At 37.4% G+C, this 22,304-nt stretch overlaps 2 long non-coding RNA genes across 3 annotated transcripts in view; one reads left to right on the top strand and one right to left on the bottom strand.

The window, feature by feature from the left end:
• Window positions 1–12,357: 12,357 nt before the first annotated feature.
• Window positions 12,358–18,611, bottom strand: LOC135579542 (uncharacterized). The gene is made up of 3 exons (XR_010472782.1): window positions 18,475–18,611; window positions 17,740–17,808; window positions 12,358–13,442 (listed from the first exon to the last, which is right to left on the bottom strand). It is a non-coding gene; the product is annotated as an uncharacterized LOC135579542 (long non-coding RNA).
• LOC135579543 (uncharacterized) overlaps window positions 13,441–22,304 on the top strand; it is a 67,269-nt gene continuing 58,405 nt past the window's right edge. For both annotated transcript variants that reach the window (XR_010472784.1, XR_010472783.1), the window contains exon 1: window positions 13,441–21,133. This is a non-coding gene — a long non-coding RNA (uncharacterized LOC135579543). The remainder of the gene's footprint in view (window positions 21,134–22,304) is intronic.

Genomic DNA, 22,304 nt, shown 5'->3' with positions numbered 1-22,304 from the left:
GTCATTTGTACTTCTGGCCAATGAGACAGAGTATCTGACATATTCTCTATGAGTGTTCTTCTTGCTGTCTCTTCTGCATGTCTCACAGGAGGTTCTGTAGGTACCAGTATCAATGAGTGAACAGGTCTGGACAGTTATGTTTCCAGTTTACTACAATTGCCACACTGTAAATACTGTTTTAATTGTAGAATTGTGGATTACCTGTCTGACCCTGAGAAATTTTGTTTTCGTTTGACATTTAGTCAATTGTAATAACACCAGTTCAAAAACAGCCTGGAGACAGGGGAAAAAAAAAAAAAAACAAAAAAAAAGGCAGCTGTTGTCTCTTTGAAGCCAATCATATCTGTTTGGCTTTGGTTGTTCACTTCTTGAAGTTCATGGGAGAGCAACTATCCCATAGAGTTTGCACTGATTGGAAATGATGAATGTTTCGTCAACGTGGAGAAGTTTTGATTGAATGAAGGTTAAAGCGTGGTATCTTGTTTTTTATTTGAGAGAAGGTATGGGTCTATATAAATGGTAGAGTATCCAGCCTTAAACCCTAGTGCCACTCTGCTGCTTCTCGACATGCTCCTGTGCGTAATGCTTGATGTCATCTTCTTTTTGAAGCTGTGACTCTCTAATCTAACGCAGCACACAGAGCAGGGCTGAACTGAGGAGCTGCAGAGGGGCTATAAACCACTCCATGGCTCCAACAAGGCCTCCTCATTCTGGGTGAAGCCATGGGAGCCCTGAGGTGCTGGGGGGTGTGCTGGGGGTCTCAAGCTGCTCATTGCCTTTGCCTGTTCATTCCTGTCCACCCGTGTAACAGGGAGAGGGGATGCAAAGGCTCCTGCAGTGCTGGCAACTAGCACAATATGTATCTGTCTTCTGGCACGAAAGATTCACTGTAAAGATGAATGAGGCTGTGTGATCCTTGGTCCCTGCCAGTGTGAACATTTAAAGGACCTTTAAGTTATAGCAACACTGCAGGCAACAAACAATATGGAAACATGAGTGACCATCACTCCCAGCAGGGGCTGGTGGAAGGAAAGTTTTGTCCTTCTGTGTTACCACAGAAAGCTTCTCCTCTTAGCTAGCTTGCTCATTTATAACTGGGGTTGGAAAGTGCAAACCAAAATGAAACCTGCATTAAAAGAATTTTGTGGGCCGTACAAATCATAAGGGTAACTACTTCACAAAATACTGTCAGCTGAGGCATATATTTAAAAGGTTAGATAAAATATCTCCTAGCCATTTTTTCCAGTTCTTTTCTTTTTATAGTCCACTGCAAAACAACAATAGATAAAAAGGCTGTATATAATGCATGTATATTTTTTTTTTTACCTTTCCCAAAGGAGTCTCTGTGCTTCCCACACTAATTGTAGGTTTTTCTGAAAATGCAGCATGAATCATTTATAAATAAAGAGACTTTAAAATCCCTAAAAGACTCCCTGAGGTATTCAGTATTTCAGCATAAAATAACTGTTAAATGGAGTTATTCTGAATTAGCTTTTACTGGAAAGTGGTGAAAATAAAGTTTTCTTTTCACTGTGAATGTGCAATAATTCTTTTACACAGCTACCCAGGGTAATTGACAAGCGATTTTCATAATTCAGGATTTAGCAAAGAAATCATCTGAAGTGGCTAACATTAAATGAACGGAGCTGCTATTAAAACATAGCTTTCAAGAAAAACTGCATGAGGTGTCAGAACTAAGGGCTCTGTGTTGAGACCTTAAAACATAATTCGGGCTATAAAATAAAAACATAGACATTCAAGCTCTGCAACAAATTCATACATACACCCTCACACATGCATATGCACACATACACACACACACTTAAAAATAATAAAGAAGGGTTTTTCATCTTTCTCTTAAAATCCTGTGACTATTTTAGTGCACAGATAACCCTAGAAAGACAAGACACTCAGAAAAGGTAACTGATTTGCACGACTCCTTTGGACTTTATAACCTTGACTGTCCATACCCACTCTACAATCAGAGGTCACATTTGATCTCTGTGTGTAAAATTATGCAGAGGAAGCTTCCCCAACACTTTGTAGTTGATTGACAAATTGGTCTGTCACTCAAATGCTCCTTCAACTTATCATGAACAGTAAAGAAAATTATCTGTTCTGTGCATATGTGAGAAAAAACCTGTTCATTAACCTCTAGTCTGCTGAAGCTGTGGAACATATAAGACTTCGAGGAGTATGTACTCTATATGAAAAGTATGCAAAAGATACAATGGTGTGTAAATATATTTATGTCTATATATTTGTGTGCGTAACATATATAAAAATACATGTCCATAGTAGAACAGTCTATGATATGTCTATATTTCAGACATACATATATATGCACGTATTACACCAGTTTCTACAGCAACATTCAGGCACTCTTTTTCATGAGTGTTGTACATGCACAGTAGCTACAGATAGGTAAACACCTCTGGGATGCTTTCTGCAAGTATTTGGTACAGCGTGCTTCTTAATCTAAGATGCCTGTAAGTATTATCTCTCAGATATTCTGCCGACACTGTGGCAATCAGATGCTTGGTTATTTACAAACATTGAAGTATCACAGGTGCAAAGATTTAAAAGCAACTGACAATAAAGGTAGGGCCTAATTCACTTCAAGCATTAAGCAGAGGCAACTTGGATAGATTTAGTAGAGCTGTGCCTGTTTATCTTAGCAGCAAATTTAGTTTTACATACCAAAGAACACTCATCTGGCATCCAGTTGCTTCAGCTTGGAGAAATTTTTGCAAGTCATGTATATGTATGTCTCTTTTGTATCCCTTGCTAACTGCTAGTCAGTGTACTTTTATTTATCTATCTGATCTAGGGAAAAAAATTAATTTATCTGGGCACTTGTCTCTAAATGCTCTATGTGTATCTGAATCTCAACTATGATATCTACAGAAAAATCTGAAGCTACAAGGTGATGACTCTTGTGTGACATTTTGGTGTGTTTTTTTCCTTTTCGCCATAAGTCCGTAAGTCCTTCATACTGGTATGAGAGAGCCATTCTGAAGCAAACTCTCCTATTTCAATCTTTGTGAAAGTCCCCACCACAGCTCTAACCTGCTGGCTTCTGACCCACCTCTGTCACTTAGGCAACATGTTTGGTCAAACCTGCAGCAAATGTGTCTCTGTTCTTGTGACAGGATCAGAGAAATTTTGGGTAAGGTATTCAAATCTAGGCTGTTAAATGATATACACCTGAAAAAAAAAAAAGAGCAATTTGTCTTGACATAATTTTTTTTCCAACCCAAAACTTTTTACTATTTAAAATTTGAAATTTTTTCTTTGCCAGTGGCTGAGTAGCTTGAAGTCTTTGAAACACTGAGCTTTCTATAAAATCCAAATAATTCTCTGTAAATCAAAGTACTTGGCATGCTTGCTGCAAAGCCTGAAGCTTTTTTTTTTTAAGGTAATCTCTAGAAAGTAGTTTGTACTCATGTTTTCACAGTGATTAAATATGCAAAGTAATTTTCATGATTATCACCCCGTTCTGAACCAAATCAGATGCGGCTATGCTTCTCTTTGTACAAAGCCAGTTATTGGATCAGATTCCAAAACAAATCCCCTGAATTTGGCGGATCATCATTTTAAAAGGGGGCTTGTTAAGGTAATGATTAAATTAAACCACCCCTTTAAGAATATTTAGATCTGGTCCGCCAAGCGGAACGGTCTAATGGTTTTTAAATTAGAAGCTGCGAATGCTGGTGAATTTCTTTTGTGGGTCAAGTGGGTATTAACAAATGCTAAGACTGTTCTCTCTTTTGTCATCACCTTGAAATCTGCAAAGAAAAGCGAAGAGGGAGAAAGACACAAGGAGGAGAAGCAGTGTTAGTATTTAACACCAGTGCTTTTTAACCAAGGGCAGCCTCAGATTTACAAGGTTGGGTATGAGAAGGTATGAGATGGTGGTGCTAATATCTCCTTATATCTTACTCTTGAGAGAGACACTGATACTCAAATCTCCAAGAAAGGGGAGAAGCCCTTCAATTCTGGCAGTCTGAAGCTATTGCAGAAGTGTAATAGCCTGCTAACCACAGAAGGGTGGATAACAACCCATACCTGTGACTTCCAGATTTCTTAACCTTGTCAATTTAAAATGTGTTTTTTAGCCTCAGATGCTGCTGGGAGTTTGTGGCTGGGAGACACAGTTGTTCATTTGTGTGGAGAGGATGGTTGCGTTCTTTCCAATACCAAAGACTTCAGTTCCTCTTTTGGACACCCAAGGCAAACTGTGTTTGTCACTAGTATTTTTCATCCTGCAGTACTAGCTGATACTGGGTTCTGTGAATATTGGATTTATGGGGTATAACAATCTCCCTGGTGGGAGGAAATTCACATTAAAATATAAATCTGTCAAGTCAGGTCAAGTCACAGCTAAGAAAATACCAATGCTGTTCTCCTTTTAGTCCTTTTTCCTTTTTAGTCATACGTAAGTTTCTGAAAATGGCACCAGTTGGAGCAATTTTTTTTCTGTACTGAGATAGTTTAAAAGTAAAAGGTTGGGGGTAGGGGCAGAGGTGAAATTTTAACTTCTCTGAGGAGGTGGTGAGGAGAAATAACTTTCTGTTTATTCAGACAAAACCCTGGTGGCTATTTTGTTTATGAATAACCTTCTAAGGAAAACGGTTGGCAGTGCAAAGCTGGCTTAGGCTATAGAAAGAACCATAACTGGCAAAGCGTACTTCTGCAGGTGAAAATGTCAGTTTTCAGTTGATTGAATTATGATTCTTCAGAAACTGCATGCTCTGGACACGTGGTTCAGCACAGTTTGTGTGGGGCTTTTAGCTAAGCTTGTAAAATGTGCGCCCAAGGAGAGACACGCTCTGTGCATGTGCGTGTCTGTGTTGAGGGAGGGAGAGAGAATGGGCTGACTTTGCTGTGAAATGAATGATTTTCTGACCTGACAAAGCAGTTATGGAAGGTGGCTTACTGTGCTGACTAATGGGTTTGTTCTTTGCAAAGCAAGTAAGCAAAGTGATCAGGTGAAGACTGATTGGTGTGATGTAGGATTTACAGAAATAAATATCTGTCTGATGTATCTAACATACTGGCTTCATTTTGTTACCTACGCCTATCTTGCCAATACAGAAAAGTTCCAGTGAGGTGATGGTAAGATGTTTTGAATTATTAAAAAAAGTAATTAAAGGGGAATGCTACTGTTTAACACCCAAGAATAAATTAAAAAAAAAAAAAAAAATCAGGCTTGATAAACAGCCATAACTCTGCTCCTTGCATGTTGATTCAACATTTTTAGATTCGCAATGTTGGTTTTAAATATTTGTTTATATTCTTGGGAATTGTACACAGTTCTATACAACCTTCCAGATGCTGTGCAGTAGTTCTCAATACTGCAAACCAAACGTTTTGATGCATAGCACACTGAAGATGATGCTGAAGGCCTAGGAAGCAATTGTGATATGTTCTACTGGTTACTTCTCCTCGTCTGGAGAGCTATCATTGATCACGGCCAGATTTCTCTCACACAAAAATAGTAATAAGTTCCAAATAAAAAGCACTGGAAATAATCAACGAAACTGCAAAAGTAAAGACTGCAGTTTAGAAAGCAGCAAAGAGAAGATTATGATAGAAGTAGACAAAACATGGTTACAGAAAGTAAGTTGGGCTCTTCTTTTTCCCACTTTAATTAATAGACGAGACAGTAAGGCTGATCAGATTATGAGATTGTATAATACACAATAAACCTTTGGTTCACCTTGCTACATGTGATTATTTTTACCAATAAACCATTACAATGAAAAATATTAAATGGGAATTTGAGTTGCTAATAACAATAAATTTCACATACACTTCCTTTGGAAGTGGAAAACCAGCCTTCCTTCCTTCCCTCCTTCCTTCCTTTCTTTCTTTCTTTCTTTCTTTCTTTCTTTCTTTCTTTCTTCCTTTCTTTCTTCCTTTCTTTCTTCCTTCCTTTCTTTCTTTCTTTCTTCCTTCCTTCCTTCCTTCCTTCCTTTCCTTTCTTTCTTTCTTTCTTTCTTCCTTTCTTTCTTCCTTTCTTTCTTCCTTTCTTTCTTCCTTTCTTTCTTCCTTTCTTTCTTCCTTTCTTTCTTCCTTTCTTTCTTCCTTTCTTTCTTCCTTTCTTTCTTCCTTTCTTTCTTCCTTTCTTCCTTTCTTTCTTCCTTTCTTTCTTCCTTTCTTTCTTCCTTCCTTTCTTCCTTCCTTTCTTCCTTCCTTTCTTCCTTCCTTTCTTCCTTCCTTTCTTCCTTCCTTTCTTCCTTCCTTTCTTCCTTCCTTTCTTCCTTCCTTTCTTCCTTCCTTTCTTCCTTCCTTTCTTCCTTTCTTCCTTTCTTCCTTTCTTCCTTCCTTTCTTCCTTTCTTCCTTTCTTCCTTTCTTCCTTTCTTCCTTTCTTCCTTTCTTCCTTTCTTCCTTCCTTTCTTCCTTTCTTCCTTTCTTCCTTTCTTCCTTTCTTCCTTTCTTCCTTTCTTTCTTCCTTTCTTTCTTCCTTTCTTCCTTTCTTCCTTTCTTCCTTCCTTTCTTCCTTTCTTCCTTTCTTCCTTTCTTCCTTTCTTCCTTTCTTCCTTCCTTTCTTCCTTTCTTTCTTCCTTTCTTTCTTCCTTTCTTTCTTCCTTTCTTCCTTTCTTCCTTTCTTTCTTTCTTTCTTTCTTTCTTTCTTTCTTTCTTTCTTTCTTTCTTTCTTTCTTTCTTTCTTTCTTTCTTTCTTTCTTTCTTTCTTTCTTTCTTTCTTTCTTTCTTCCTTCCTTCCTTCCTTCCTTCCTTCCTTCCTTCCTTCCTTCCTTCCTTCCTTCCTTCCTTCCTTCCTTCCTTCCTTCCTTCCTTCCTTCCTTCCTTCCTTCCTTCCTTCCTTCCTTCCTTCCTTCCTTCCTTCCTTCCTTCCTTTCTCATTAAAAAGGTTTTTTTACTATACTTTAAAAATTAGACTTAGGACGACTATTCCTCATATCACTAGAAAGGCTGCAGTGGGTTGGACTCAAGTCATCATACTGTGAAGTCTAATCTAGCAACACAGTGACCACATTATAATGAAATTCCTTCACAAGGAGACCAATTCATAATTAATGCAAGATCACAGCAGGTTTTTTGTTCTTTCCTGATAAGCACAAGGCATTGGTGATTTTATGCTCTGTTTGGACCAGTCACTTATGCTCAACTATATTTTCCTAAAATAAAAGTTTTACCAAAATTACCTCCCAAAATGTTTGGTGAATAAAACCCTGAAGCAGTTCTGCTCTGTAACAAGATCATCATGGGCTCAGCTAGTTTGAGAGAGAATCTGCAGTGAAGTACATTTTCAAATAACAGTTTTTCCAAAGTCCATGCCTGCCTTGATTCTGTCTACTTTTTAACTTGTAGTTTAATGTAGCAACCATCTGCGAACAATCGCCAAGCCTGGATCCTCATTTCTGCCTTCAGCAATGTAAAGGTGTGATTCAATCCTGGATTTTGGCTTGGGCTGACAGTTTAAAATTAACTCATCAGCAGGTCTCTGTTTTCTAAGGGCAGAGAAGACAGTGTATATTTTTACCATGTCTTGCAAGCTCCCTGGGAAAAAGGCTGCATGCTCTGTCAGGCGGAACAGAGTATTTTCAGCAGGGCAACTTTAGATGTGCATGCAAGTATTATCTCTATTTCTAGCAGAAGAAAATGAGAATGAATAAATCATATTGGTCTAGAACATCTTAATCTTCTCTCCAGTGTTCTGGGCTCAAAGCTGAGTGTCACCCCCTCTAGAAGTGGACACTGTAAAGTGAAGTTTGGCCTCAAGAAGCCTTTTAGAGCCTATGGTTTTGAAGATGTTTCTGTTGCTTCGTGGCAGTCATTGACAAAGCTATCCAAAGGGCAACATTTGTTCCCAAAACTTCAGGCATGAACTTGGTGGCCGCAATTATTTGCAGACTGAAATCACTAGCAGAAAGATAGAAACCAGCTAGAGAGTCTGTTTTAAATTCACCTACATTATGTCTTAAACAGGTTTTCATAATAAAATGTAAATTACATGATAGCACAAAGAAATAAAATGAATATAAATCCCATATAAGAATTTTTTGTTTTCTTCTATGTTTTGAACATTCGTTTGTGGTTTGAATGTGAATATTTTTAGGTTACCAGTATCTCACCTGGCATCTAACTTTCTCTGCTGAGCTCTAAGGTCAAAACTCTGCTTTTGGGTTATCTGCAGAGGGGATCTTGACTGCATACTGTGCCCTTGATCCCTGCATAAACCAGCTATTGACGTCAGTATGAGTTTCATGTGCAGATTAAGGCTGTGTAAGCTCTTCACAATGAAATCTTAAGTTATGCAAAAGCCTCTACTAGTTTGGGGCTTGAATGTGGAAATAAACCCAGAAGAGTTTTACATAGAATTTTTCTGACTAACAAACTTTTCAAAGAAAAGCCTAAATTTTTTTCCCTAGACAAGCAGGATTTTATTTTATTTTTTTTCTTATGCTCAATGCCATGGTTTCTGTCTGGTTTCATTTGGTCTCGTGGAAGGCACGTGGATTAAATAAAACATGATTAGTCAGAAGCAATGCCTATACTTTTTAATTTCACCAGCAAATCTTTAGATGCACAGTATATAGAACCTGCGTGTTTTGGATCCAAATTTTGAATGCCAGGAACCTGGGGAATTAGAAGAAGGAATGATGTGGATCAAATGATCGGCTCAGGTTGTGGGTTGCAGGCATCCTCCATTCTCAACATAAATGACTGGAGTCAGATATTTTTGTGTCCTGGTCAGCCCTTATGCAGAGCAGAACCTGGAGAATATAAAGCATATGGATGTAGTTTGAAAATTGGTCTAAGAACTGAAACTGATAGGATTTGCAGCGCTGAGTTAAAATCATCAGCCTAAAGGTACAGATATGTTGTGACAGATGAAAAAAGGGGTTTTTCCCCTAAATCGTTGCAAAGTAAGGACTCCCTTTGTGCAACATTTTTAGTGACTCTTGAGATGTGTTAATTTTGCCTAAAGTGATGGAGTCCAGATGTCTGTGGGTGAATTCTCTGAACAGGGAAGGTAGGACTATATACTGTGGGCTCCTATCGGGAAAGCTTTTCTTCCCTATCACTAAAATAAAGTGACTTAATTAAAAATTATAAGGGTGTATTTACCTGCTCAGACAGAAATGGCTGTCTTTAGAACAGCTCTAGTCTATTAGTAAATAATGTACATTTTTAAAAAGATTTATAAATATGTATTTAACCAAAGCAGTCATTCTGGTCTCTTAGATAATTAATATGCACTGGAGAACTTTCCATTAAAGGCTGCTGCCTCTCTTCTTTTCACTTTAAAAAGCAAAGAAGTTAAATGTAAAAAATATAATATTTTAAAAATAAAGAATTCTACCCACTGAATAATGAGAGGCTTGGGACACAAACCATGAAAAAACAGGACATTGAAACTTCATTAAAACTTAAGGCTGGAGAACTTGTTCTGTGAAGCTGATTTTCTTTTTTCTTCTTCTCCTTGACAGGTAGAATTAAAGGACAAAGTGTCAGTTTAATTTTAAACTTCCTGGCTTTGGTCCATTTGTGTTGCAGCCTTAATCAGGAAGAAATAGTTCTGTTAAGGGTCATATTATTTTTGGTCCATGGGAGGGATGTTCAAGGTGAACAAAAGGGTACAAAGCTTTAGGCAGGATGTTACCAGAAATGAGCTGGGGACCATATCTGGCACCTCAGAAAAGTCATTGACACAGAGGTGCTGGTGCTGCATGGAACCAGGGCTGTTCTACGAGCTGCTGCCAGTGGCACTGATGCTTCTCCAGTGCACCTTGGCTTTCTGTTTACCACCAGCCGACTTATAACTCTCATTTTGGGCCCAAAATATCTGCTTTGCTTTTCTCAGCTGCAGGTCGGCATTTTCTTAGACTGTGAACATCTGAAGGCAGGACTTTGTGCTCTTGGACAGAGGACCAAACGAGCAAAGGAGCTCTCATCCTCATTGGCACTTCCCAGTTACACTACAAATGAATATTTAGTGACCATGCTTCTTGATGAAAGTGGTGCTTTAAAGTTTGGCATGTTATTTGGAAGAGGAATTTCTCAAATATGCCACATGAGATAGAGAAATTTGTGCTTATATTAAAGAAGAGATGGTAAAAATAGATAATACAGTAAAAGGAAATTTAGTTTGAGTTACAAATAGTCTTTTCTATTCTGAGTCAGATCTTTCCAATTTATTGAGTAAAATATGGAAAGATTTGGAATAACATTAAGTCCATCAAATCTGTAGAATCCTCAGATAAAGTTTTTAGTGTTTGATAACAAACTCAAAAGCTAGTAGTGAATGATTCACAAATATCTTCTTACCACAGGGTATGTTTGAAAGCCCTTTGGAATCAATAGACAGGATCACACTGATTTCAGCAGATTTTGCATCATGGTCTTGCTAAATCAAAAGATTCACTCAGAATTTACTCTGCAAGCTGAAAAAGAGTTACCTTGTTTATTTCCCTGGGCACAGAACAATGATAGGATTTTATTCTGTTATATTACTGAGTGATACACACACCGGAAGATTAATTCTGATCTCTTAAAGTAGCATTAAACCAGGGTGTCTTTCACATTTTCATACTGATATGCAGGGAACTACATTCTGCTTCACATGAAATGTTAAAATGATGGTACCGAAATTTAGAATGAATAGAATTCCTGCTGTACCGGGGCCCTGATGAAAACAAGACTGTTTATCTTGTGAGGCTGTCCTGGCAAACCAAGGCTTCAATATGAGAAATAAATGCTCTTCAGTTTTACAAGAGCATTGTGCCTCTGAGCTTTGCATTTTTTGTAAAACCCAGGATAGTGTAAGAAGAACCAGTAATAGGGAGGTAAGCTTCCATAGCATTATGTATCAGAGAACAAATGCACACAGCTCTTTATTAAAGAGCAAGGACGTTCATTTGACTTTATCGTTTGTTTTATTATAGTAATGCTATTCATGCTTCTATAATTAAACTTGTTTCAACGCCTCCATTATAAACTTTCTTTTTTTTTTTTTTTTTTTTGGTGTTGAAGCAAATGATGGCATACTCCATCTGTTTCAGTGTTTCAGTGTCCTGGAGAGCCTTGGTGCCTTGTTTTCCTGTTTGTTTGTTTGTTTGGTTTGGTTTGTTTTTTTTTTTTTTTTTTTTCGTTTGTTTTGTTTTGTTTTTGTTAGTTTTGTTTGTTTTGTCTGTTGGTTGTTTTTGTTTGTTTGTTTTTTGGGGGGGTGGGGTGTTCCTTGTTTTTTTTCTTCATTTTGGAAAGGTTTAGGCTTAAGTCTAAGAATCAAAACTGTGTAAACTGCTTTCAACCTCCCAAAACACTGCCTGGTTCTGAGGAATTTTACCTGAATCACTGGAGGTGTCACCATACATCATTCTTCTGATTCTTGCAACAGAAAATGTGGATTTTTAATAGGATCCTGGACTTGAAATTAGAAAACCCAACATCTGTTTTTAGTTTTACCAGAAATTGTCTTGCTGCTCTTCGGCACTGTTGAGCTCAGCAGGTGTTTCTTCAGCAACATCTTTTTGTGTCTTGATGCTGTGATTCATGAGCTCTGGTGGTACTTGTTAAGGGGACTGAAGAAGACCCTGATGCCACAGCAGAGAAAGCAGAAATAGGTGGTGTGTCTCCACAATCACCACAGCTCCCAGTCTGTGTGAATCTATAAAACAGAGGCAAAAGCTGAAGAATAGATACTTTGCTTGGTAAGGACTGTAGGCAGTTGGGAACAATAACCTCTTTGGCACTTGCCATAAATCGCTGGAGCTTGTCAGGCAGTGTCCTCAGTATCCCAGCCTGTAAAATACTGTTTGCACAATTCTTCTTGTCTGTCCTCCCTCCCTAGATGTCTTTTCAATTTATGTCAGGAACTGGAATTGTTTGAACATGTGTGCAAATGAGTCGAGAGCGGTTATCTTTAGCTTCTTTTTATTTCTTACTGAGGTAAATTTGACTGCTAAGCTTGGAGAGACTTCATCTCTTCTAGTAGGGGTTTGCCTGATCCATCAATGTTTAGCATGGAAGTCTGACCCTGAAGCTTTTCAGGTATGTAAACCCCATTCTTAACTACATAAACAGTTTGGAGCTCTTTGCACCAAGGCTGAAATGTAGTCCTTGGATCACATTGATAGACTTTCTTTGTATCACTCCCCTGAGCCTTCTAGCTTGGCTGCCCGGTGCACAGGTGCAGACAGGCATTCAGTGCACATCGAAAAGGATCAATGCACAGTCAGTGCCCGCTCAGGCATGTGCATCCACCTGAGGTCAGTGTCCAGGAGTGACGTTGCACTGTTACATTGTTCAGTGGTTTGTGTTTAACGCATTTAAAATTAGAGAAAAGCAAGGAATAAGAGAGGCAGAGACTAATGTGTCATGAGACTAATGTGTCATTTGTGTGGTTCCCAGTGCTTTTACCTATTCAAATAGGTTTTAAAAAAAAAAATGTGTCTCTACTTTGGAGTCATCCTAATGTGTCATTTTACCATACAACTAGAATCCATTTGAGAATTTTTTCTTGCATTTGTCGGTTTGGAGAAAAGACATCGTATAGTATTCCTGTGCATATAATACTTAGTGGCAAACTAGAATAGATATTTTTACCAGAAAAGTGATTGCAACTTATGCTGCAGAAAACCAACCAAACAAAACCAAAATGAAACTTTCATATACCAGTTTTAGATCTGATTTGCTTCATCATTTTTAGATATGATTAAGATTCTAGATTATCTTATTTGTACTGAGTAAACACACTGTTCCACTGCCAGTCTAGGCTAATTTTCTCTCTAGCCTTTTTTCATAATTTCGTTGGATGCTATTTTTATAGATTTCCCCCTTCAATAGAAGTCCTTGCTTTCACTAATATAACATTAATTTGTGATTGACCCTTTCTGAGGTGGAGAAACAAGGTCGAAACATATATTGGCATCCTGATGGCTTGAGCTGGTCACTGCCAGCTCTTGATCAGCAGCCAGCTTTTCAATTAGGAGGTGAGAGTGAGTGATCTGTGCTGGTTTTGCCATTTATCTCATCTCCAAGGAGCGACACATTTTGCCTTTCTGAAAATGGCTCCGAAGACTCTGCAGTTCAAGTGCATTTTGATCAGTGGCTGATCTCTGCCTCACATCTGAAAAGTTCACTGAGGTTCTCAGCACCATTCAAAATGCTTGGAGGTGAAGATACGAAACACAGAGAATGATCAGAGTAGTAATGATTATAATACCAGAAAAAAGATGGTGAAAGAGCTGAAATATTATAATCCAAAAAAATGTTACGGGTAATTTTCTTCTCATAACCTGAGGACAAAAACTTTATTACTCTTTAAACTCCAATATTGCACCAATTAAATTCCAGCTTAAGAACTAAGGTTTCCAGTCCACTTTTCATTTGAAAATGTATCTCCTGTTCTTGTTCCCAGATGTCCCATAAGAGCAACTTTTTATGCATTCTTTGTTCATCTTCATATTTCCTATAATTAAAAAGCATGAAGGATTATTAAGTTACAGAAAGTTTGCCAATGTGCTTGCAGTTTTACAAAAGCACATACTTAAAATAATACTATTTTCTCATACAAGAAATAATATATATTGAAAAAGAAAGGAAAGAAACATCAAGTTCTTTTCTTTTTTCCTGCTGCATTTAACTTTTCTACCTCAGAGCTCAGATTACTTTTTTTAATCAAAGTAGTAATGGAAGAACAGTCCTTACACTCAAATGCAATCACATTTAATCATGTTTAATATCCTTATTTCTCAGCTGATCAGACTTTAAAAATTTGATTGCTTTAGTTTGATTTAAAACTTAAGGTAAGTCAAACCCAATAAAAAAGTGTATTTTTGTTGTTAGTGTGTTCCAGTTGTGTGGTTTCTTAAGGTGTTTGAGCTTTTGGCTGTTGTATTGTGGAACGGAGATTTCTGAGCACACTTTTAATGGAGATGGGCAGAGATTAAAATGATGTAATTTTAGCCAAACATACTACATTTTTTCACAAGAAAAAATGAATTGATTTAGCCTTTGTCCTATGAGAGACAACCTCTGAATCACTAGAAATATATTGTTTTATTGTGGTGTCCTCTTCTGTTGTTTTCCTGAACTTCTTTCATAAAAGCACTCAGTGGGATGAGATTATTAGTTCTTTCTCTCTATGATAAACCCAAAATAATTCCAGCTGACATTGAAGTCTCCCACCTCTGTCTGCAGCCTTAATTTTCAGGCTGTGAATGAAAGATTGTAGCTGAAGTCATGACTCCCATGAGGTCTTTTGACTCTGTTAAAGTCCATTATATTTGCTGCAATTTCACCCTAAGTTCCAGAACTTAATCTGACACACAAAATTCTTGCTTCCTACTTGTATTAATGTAAGGGTAAACTGTGTACTAAACATGCCAGACTTTATTTTGATGAACAACTGCATTATGTACTTCATATGGGAGCACACTAGTTGAAAGTCCCATTCATGACCACTGATCATGGTTGTGAAACATGCTCAAAGACTATATGCTTTAAGAACAAAACTTTGGAGACTCATTTGCTCTGCGGTGAGCTGAGTGTAGATAAACACTCTCTTGAAATCTCCCAAGTACTTATACTACTTGCAGTCTTACTTCCATGAGAATGAATAAAACAATTATGCTTTCATATAGACCAAAACTGCAAAATATGTTAAAACTTGATCCTCCCAGTACAACAACATACCTAAAATTTGCTAAGCCACAGAACCGAGTTAAACTAATGAAAAGTTCCATTCCTTGTTAATTTAATGCATATGTTCTGGGTGGGTGAGAAGGAGCAGAGCAGGAAAGGGCAGACTAGTGCCAAAGTTCAGGGTCGAGTCACTATGGAGGTTTAGCACAATATCAGAGATTGATCTTTGGATTTCTGGAACTGTTAGACCATGACAGTTTGACAGCCATAGGTAAGCTGTAGGAAAGTTCCTCATGAGATACAGCTTAACAGCAATGAGCTTTATATGGAAAGAGTACAATTTCATTAATTTAGCATGAAGGTGAATTTATAAAATTATGGACACTGCTTGGGAATCAGGTATGCCTCAGACTTAAGCTCTGTAACTTTAGGGTCACGTTAACATAATTTTATGGTTACTTTCTTTAGTGTAGATCTGTTTATCTGGCAACCAGATTTTACTTTCTGTGAAATTCATTATACGTGCAAAATCAAAAAACAACAAAGAGTGTAGTTCTGCTTGGCTGGGACTACCGTCCGTATAATGTATTTTCTGGTTGCAGCCAGTGTACGTCTACCCAGCCATGCCACAGCACCTACAACACAAGTGTAAAGTGCAAGAGAGGGAAAGTTCACCGTGAGTCTGTAATGTGACTGTGCGGTGCTGGTTTTCATTAAGTCTCCTGTGTTCATAGTTTAGCCAATTGTGAGGTATTACAAATACTGTAATTAAAAAAAAAAAAACAAACTAGTACATAACCTTATGTCTTGATGATGTTCCAGTTGGCTAGCATTGCTCTGCCTTACATTGTTTGGCCTATTTTTCACTCAGATGCTGTGTTTCGGTTTAATAGCCAAAATTGTCATGCAAAGCTGCTTCATAGTTTCCGTATGCCACTTAAGAGGTGGATGAGCTTTGAAAGTAATGTGAAGTGATTCTCTCATAGCTTGTAATGCAGTTTGGTACAGAAGGAGCTGCATTGATATAAGATGATGATTTAAGGTTTGGCAGACGTTGAGTAACAGTTACCATGCATTTTTCCTCCTAATTCTCCTAATTCAACTTAATAGGCAAATCATGTTTTCTCTCTGATTTCCTGATCATTCTCCATTAACCTGAAGTCTTTGATAAATATGCATTGCCTCATAATGTTGCATAAACAATTTTTAGATGGCAAATAGCGAGTAAACAAAACCCAAGTTAAAATTATATTAAAGACTTTGATGGCTTATTAATCATTTATACAAAGCTTATTAATCAAATGGATACTTTAAAACAAAATGCTTTCTTCCAAAATCAGAGAACAGATGCTATGAGGGCCTTATCTCTATTAGTAGGTGGAAGCTGGCAGGAGCCAGTTCTCCGTCATCCCTGATTCACTTTTAAATGTTTAGACTCCGGAAACCAGAGTACATCCTCATACTAACTCATTAGTTATGTCTACATGTGAATCTTTGATTCAATGGTTTTGTGTGCTCCTGGTGAAAAGGTTACCATACACAAAGGCCTGTCTTTCTCCTCCAGCACAGTTTTCTTCTCTTTTCCTTGGTCCTTCATTTACTGCTAAGTTTGTCTATCTCTCTTTTCCATCTCTTTAGAGCCTTGTGAATAAATGAGTAACTTTGCTTTATATGTCCAAGAACTAATTGATTTGAAAATAACACAATGGATCACACCTTCACCTCCCCCAATTTAGCTCTCCTCTACTAACTGAAGGTTTCAGCACCCCAAGAGAGAGTGTAGCAATACCAATGGCTGAATCAGCACTCACAACAGTTGCACGAGTGCCAGTTTGGGACACGAAAACAAGCACTGGAGACTGGGGAGAAACCACGGATGGCAGGACTACTTGATGGAGAAAAAGACTTGCATCCAAGCTGAATGAAAAACTTTGGAGAAAGGTAGAAACAAGGAGATGGGAGAGTAAAACTGGTAAACCTTCTGCAATTAATCTTAAAAGATAAATTTGGTGCTACCTGTGAAACGATACTTGACAGGCTGGTTACTGTTTTACTTCTGAGCTTCTGCAGTGAGAAGCTCAGGTTCAGTATTGCGGTGCAGCTGGGCCATAATTGTAGAGGAGTTGGGTCCCTGAGGATATGGAATCACAGTTCAGTTCTTCTGAGCTCCTAAATCAAAGCTGTAGTAAGAAGTAGCTGCTCTTACTCAAGATCTTCTGATTAATGTATTCTTAAAGTTATGGGGGAAATTCTGCATTATTTGAAGTCAATAGCAAATTCATATTGGCTTTGTAAGGGCCAAGATTTACCTGCCATTTAAACAAGGGAGATCATCTTTTGTCATGTGTTAAAACTTTTCCTGTCGAAGCATTATTTCTTCCGAAGTATTTAACTTGCCTAGTCGAACATGTGTTAAAGGATACACAGCCTGGCCCACATTTAAACATGTTAGCTGGACCATGTTAAGATTCACCCTTTAATTCCTAGTCTAGACAAAGGCACACTCTATAAGAGAGGGAAGAAGCTGTCTACAATCTGAGTGATTAATGGGCTGAAAGCAGATGTGAGATATAAAAGAGTTTGTAAGCTTCGTCTACTACCTGGAGGTAAAGTTTGGCTGTCGCAAGCAAGAGAAAAGGGATACATTTCAAAGGGGACTGGAAATGCAGCCAAAATGCATTATATGATTATAGAGCCAGGACTGACTTTGATCACACCTCAAAAGTAAAACAAACACGAGCATGAAGAAGAAAGGGTTTTTTTCCCCCAAAAATAGCTCAAAAGGATGAATTCATTAAAGAAAAACAAGCACTCTAGGGCAATGCTACCAAACATGACTTGGTGTTTTAAATCCCTCATCCTCACTTTAAGAGTGAATGTGACTCTGCTTAGGGCACTGGTGTAACCCTGCAGCTTCACTTGATCCCCAGGGAGAGAAAGGGGTTGCTGTGAACCTTTGTGTACATGTAATCTATCCGGAAACAAGTGTGGTCTAGCTAGTGCACTTTGTGCAGTCTGGTATGCAGGTAACCTAACACAGAGCCATCAAATAACTGGAGATCAGTACCAATGGAGAAAAGAACCAATGTAGCAAGACAGAAAATAAAATAACACCAACTTACTTGGAGAAACATCTGCGGATCACAGAGCTGCAGAACTGGGTGCCATTATCTCAATTTTAAAGAAGAAAGCTAGAGAAAGGAGATGTGAAATAGTTTATTCCAGTCATTCAAGCCTGAAAGGTAAAAATCCTAGATCTCTGTTTCAATCTGCTGCTGTCTTATAAACACCTACTAGGAAAGAAAGGGGAAAGTATATTTTTATATATATTCTAGTCTAGACTCAAAGGAATAGGCAGCATGATGAACAAAGTATATTCTCTCTTTGTGGTTAGAGTTTACTTAAGAAAATTTTACAATTTAGGAAAGCAAAATAAATTGTCTGTTTGTTTAGGGAGTTTAATTGCTAAGACTGAGGAATGTCTCATCCAGAAACCAAGTCAGATTTAAAAAATGCTTCAGTTTTAAAATCTTGTTTTGTATACTTTGTTATAGGGAGAAGTCAAGCTCCCTGGGTGTTTATATAGTTTAGAACAGACATTTCTGTTCAAGCTGACATCTGATAATATTTGGAACTTTACACTTGCAAACCTCTGCAGGTATTAAGTAACTTTATAATATAATTGTGAGACGTGCAAAAGACTGCAGTCCCATTTCTATACCCCACTTTTCCTGGCTATGTATGAAAAAAAGTCATGTAAACTCAGAGAAAGGCAACATCACTGAATATTCTGATACCCTCCACACAAGAGACTGAGGACTTGGATTTGCAGTGTCCTGTATTTTGGGTAGTTTTACCTGTATTTAGATTGAAGAAAATTATATGAAGAGAGGAAGTAGGTTTTCCAGGTTGCTTTGTTCTTCTCTCTGGAGTCTCTGCTTTATTTGGTGCATCACACACAGTCTCAGAGCCTCAATTTACCCATGTTCAGAAAGGTGGGGAGACATATTTGCTCTTTCTAAAAATATTGGAGAGCTATTTCTGCTGTTTGTTTTAAAATGCCCAGTATTTCTTAGGTCTGATTTATAATTTATAACAGGTATCCTCATGTGATTGTGTGGGGACAGAGGTCTTCTAAAATCTTAATAAGAAAAAGTATAAACAAGTTCAGGTTATGCCAGTGATTTTCTGGAAAGCTACACTGGTTAAGATTGTAATTTATTTACTTATTGGTACTGTTCCTAGCAAAACCTCTAACAAAACAAAAATACACCAGCAAAAGAACTTATATCTGGATGTTTAACTGTGCATCCACTAGAAAGGTATTTCTTGCATACTAGAACCAGGAAATCTTTGGTGGTACAGACTAGGTCTATGAACACATTTTAAGTAATTCCAACAGTGGAGAGTGTATCTAATTTGAAAAAGATTGCTCTGATAATGCATTAACAAATAAAAATAAATCACACTGAACCTGGAAAAAGAACAAACATTTTTTTTTTTACTTCAAGGAAAAATTCTGATATCAAAAATAGGAGTAGAGAATGGTTTCAAAAAGCAATACAAACCTTACTGACCTTCTTTTATTTTTTATTTATTTATTTTTTTTTTTTTACATTTTAACATTTTAAGTCTTATTTTGCACCTTAAAAGAAAAAAATAAATAAACACAACAAAAAAACCCTAACAAACCATGAAAAATAACATATAATCAGTCACCCTTTTACCAGTACCTTCTTCAGCTGTGATTGTAATAGGAATACGACAGCCTCAGTTCCTCTGTTAAGGGAAAGGGTGAAGTCTTCATTTACTTCTAGTGTAATAGATTAAACTAGAGAATCCATTTTAGTCAGGGAAGAGTGGATGTTGGTGAAGTTATGAGCTTACTGCACCTTTTAAAATGAAATATTTAAACAAGTGGAACCTTACGTGGTTGATGCATTAAGCTGACATAGAATGTAAATCAAACAACACCTAAATGTCCTTTAACAAAGTCAATTATATTATATAAGCCTAACGGAGATGGAACTCCTTTATCCTGTGCATCTGCCAGTTTTTTCTTTTGAGACAAAAACCTTCCCATAGATGCAGAATATCATTTATAACTGCTTGGCATTGTGCTATAAACTTAAAAGAAATTAAACAAAATGTATTTTTTATTAATGTTATTGAAAAATGTTGTCCCATAATCTAAACATCTACTGGAAACATCTAGTCAGTTCCTGAAATCGTCTCTATTAGATTATGTAGATACCATCTATGAAAATACTTCTAAACTTAATCTGTCAAGACTTCAAAGAGTCTATAAGCAAATACTTAGATTTGCATTAGATTTTTGACTTTGAAATCCATTATTGTGAGTTCCTTGCTGACTTTGATGTGTTACCTTTACACCTCCTCCCTGAGAAAGGAGGTGTAAAGGCAGCACATTAGTTTATAGATGTTCACAGACTGTTTTTCGGATAAGGCCATTTAAATCTCTTTTGAAGGTCAATCTCAGCTCTTATCATTCAAGAAGTAATAATAACAGAGAAAGTCTGCCTAGAGTAAGGACTGCTTTAAAACACAAAATAGCAGGGGTGGAACGAACTTACTTAACTCTTGACCTAGCACAATATCAGCATTCTAGTGTTTTGCAGTGACAATGCCCTGCTAAGGCAGAGTGTGAAATTTCAATATAGGTGTATGGAATTAAATGTTTAAGGAGAACAAGAGGTTGCAGCTGTTTACAGCTGGCTTATTTTTTTTCTCTGTTTTTTTTGATTTATTTATTGCAATTAATAACATACTGATGAACTATTCAAATACTGCTTGAAACACTCAGTAAGATACCCCATGTTCAAACACAGGACACAAACTTCTTTTATGCATATGACAAGATTTTCAAACTTAGCTGACTAAAGTTAGACTTTGAAAATAATCTGGAAGCAACTTTCTTGTTTTTCCCAGGCCCGTTTTTTCTCTTCACCAGACCTCTCTACTTACTGTGCACGTAGGTGCCTATATTTGGGATGTTTTCTGCCCTTCTGGCATGCATGTCACTTCACTATAAGTCATAAGATGAATTTTGAACCATTTTGGAATATTATTGTCTTGGTCCTTGTCATTGTTTTCCTCTGAACAAGAAAAATGTGTAATCGATTTTTCTTCTTTTAAGAAACAGCTATAACAAAGTCTGTTTCTTGTCACTTTGTCTAGGTTCATTTTGATTTCAGTCGTTATTTGTCATATGTAACAGTCTTATATAGACAAAGTAGTTGGGGAGGTATTGCTTCCACATAAGGGATCTTATTCTCAGAAGATGGAACCTTACTTTTGAGTGCAAAGTTTGACAAAGAAGACCCAGAAAATACTGAAATTATTAAATATGGTAGGGAACAACATTTAGTAGATTTTTTTTTTTTCCTTTTGTAGGTTTTGGATGAAGTTTGGCAGCAATTCATGGCATTACATGTTCTGCTAGTTGAATGCTGACGACTCCAACTTTGCAATAACTAGATTATTTGCATGTGATTTGTGAGTAGAAAGAGTTTTGAAACTAACCCTGTCAGATGCAGTTTTTCGTGTGCTCAGCAGCATTTTCTGTCCTGCTAACGAGTAGAGAGGAGCTACAAAATGCCAATGCAGTGCGGTCATTTGTAGGAAACATTGTCTCTGCTGTTCTAATGAGACAGAAAGGTTTTGCTCTGACCAAAACAGCGCTATCATAATACCAACCAATAAGTAATAGGAGTGACCAATATCAGAGAAGTCTGCAGAAGAATATGTAAATTTGCAGGGGTTGAAACCACACCTATAAAAAGAATAGGGCCAGACTAGTTTCAGAAATTTTATGCTGGCATGTTTGCCATTGTGTTTTGAGATGCTGTGCGTGCATCTGTGTCAGTTTTTCCCTAGTAAGGAAAATACAACTATATATTAGATTGGTGCAAAAGTAGTTGCAGTTCTGGACCGTTAATTTTAAATCATTATAACTAGGCTCAAACACATATTTATTAATCAAAAGAGGAGCCATTACACTCAACACATTTTTGCCATGAAATAAATTTATTTAATCCTGTAGCATCAAAGTCTGTGCTTTAGGATTCAACAGACTCTTGGAAAGTGTTTTCTACATCCTGCTCATTGTGGAAGCAATTTCCTCACAAAAAGTTGTCAAGATGTTTGAAGAAGTGGTAGTCACTTGACGAGAGGTTGGGTGAATACGGTGGATGAGGCAAAACTTCGTAGCCCAATTCATTCAACTTCTGAAGTGTTGGTTCTGTGACATGCGGCGGTTGGGCATTATTGTGAGAAAAATCGGGCCCTTTCTGTTGACCAATGCCAGCTGCAGGCATTGCAGTTTTCAGTGCATCTCATTGACTTGCTGAGCATACTTCTCAGATGTAATGCTTTGCCAGGATTCACAAAGCTGTAGTGAATAAGACCAGCAGCAGACCGCCAAACAGTGACTGTGACATTTTTTTGGTGCAAGTTTGGCTTTGGGAAGTGCTTTGGAGGTTCTTCTCGATCCATTCACTGAGCTGGTCATCACCTGTTGTAGTATAAAACCCACTTTTTATGACATGTTACAATCCAATTGAGAAATGGTTCATTTTTGTTGCATAGAATAAGAGAGGATGACACTTCAAAATGATGATTATTTGATTTTTGGTCAGCTCTTGAGCCACCCACTTATTGAGCTTTT

The sequence above is a fragment of the Columba livia genome, chromosome 5 (genome assembly GCF_036013475.1).
Source record: "Columba livia isolate bColLiv1 breed racing homer chromosome 5, bColLiv1.pat.W.v2, whole genome shotgun sequence".
NCBI lineage: Eukaryota > Metazoa > Chordata > Aves > Columbiformes > Columbidae > Columba > Columba livia.
The sequence above is the reverse complement of the archived record's forward strand: the minus strand, read 5'-3'. Positions and strand labels throughout refer to the sequence as shown.